Source organism: Phaethon lepturus, unplaced genomic scaffold, assembly GCF_000687285.1.
Source record: "Phaethon lepturus isolate BGI_N335 unplaced genomic scaffold, ASM68728v1 scaffold13735, whole genome shotgun sequence".
NCBI classification, from domain to species: Eukaryota; Metazoa; Chordata; class Aves; order Phaethontiformes; family Phaethontidae; genus Phaethon; species Phaethon lepturus.
This window is the reverse complement of record NW_010538450.1, coordinates 100,189-100,581: the sequence shown is the minus strand read 5'-3', so window position 1 is coordinate 100,581 and position 393 is coordinate 100,189. Positions and strand designations below refer to the sequence as shown.

At 59.8% G+C, this 393-nt stretch overlaps 1 protein-coding gene across 1 annotated transcript in view; it reads left to right on the top strand.

Annotated features, from left to right (window-relative positions):
• The first annotated feature begins 6 nt into the window (after positions 1-6).
• The window catches only part of FKBP7 (FK506 binding protein 7), a 4,918-nt gene continuing 4,531 nt past the window's right edge, over positions 7-393 (top strand). Inside the window, exon 1 of the mRNA XM_010286821.1 lies at positions 7-154. The gene's annotated coding sequence lies outside the window, so the exon portion shown is untranslated. The remainder of the gene's footprint in view (positions 155-393) is intronic.

Sequence of the window (393 nt, the reverse complement as noted above, 5' to 3'; positions counted from 1 at the left end):
CGCAGGCCGAAGGCGGTGCGGCAGCGGAGGAGGAGGTTAAAATAGAGGTGCTGCACCTCCCCGAGGCCTGCAGCCCGAAGAGCAAGAAGGGGGATCTGCTGAACGCGCACTACGATGGTTTCCTGGCCAGCGACGGATCCAAGTTTTACTGCAGGTGGGCCCCAGGGCACCGGGTGGGTTGGAAGGGAAGGTGGGCCCTAACCCGGCGGTGTACGTGGCACAGCTGGCCCGCCCAGCGTGCTCACAGCAGGGGGCCCACGCTAACCACCTTAGCATTAGTAATTTCCCCCCCCATCTCAGCCTTTATTTTTCCTCAGCCGAGTGTTGAAGGATGCAGGATTTACCTAGATTCAGAGGGACCAGCTCTACGGTAAGCTGGAAACCAAAGCTATG